Genomic DNA, 433 nt, shown 5'->3' on the forward strand with positions numbered 1-433 from the left:
TGAAAAGCTGTGTCTTCAGATGTTTCTTGAAGACAGAGAGGGACTCAGGGCAGGAGGGATGAAGCGAGGTACTAATTAACACACAGCCTCCGCCACGGGTTGCTGTTCAGGCAGGAGATTCGCTCACTCTCTGCATCACAGGCCTGTGGGAAATCAGCATATGCTGACAGCAGTTCGCAGAGCGACTCTGATTGACCGGCACAGAGGATTAACGTGGGGTCACCTGTCCTCTTGTGCATCATTCTGTCTGCAGAGTGTGGCAGCAAACAGAGTGATAGATACACAAATTAGTAGTAGAGACTGAGCAAAGAGGTCTCGAACGGACGTCGTGCTGCAGCTAATGGAAATGTTGTTTAGAGTTATTTGAAACCAGAAACAGAACAAAATAAAAGAGCCTGAAGTGTAGAGAAGAGAAAACGTGATAAGACAAGAG

The sequence above is a fragment of the Megalops cyprinoides genome, chromosome 15 (genome assembly GCF_013368585.1).
Source record: "Megalops cyprinoides isolate fMegCyp1 chromosome 15, fMegCyp1.pri, whole genome shotgun sequence".
Lineage (NCBI taxonomy): Eukaryota > Metazoa > Chordata > Actinopteri > Elopiformes > Megalopidae > Megalops > Megalops cyprinoides.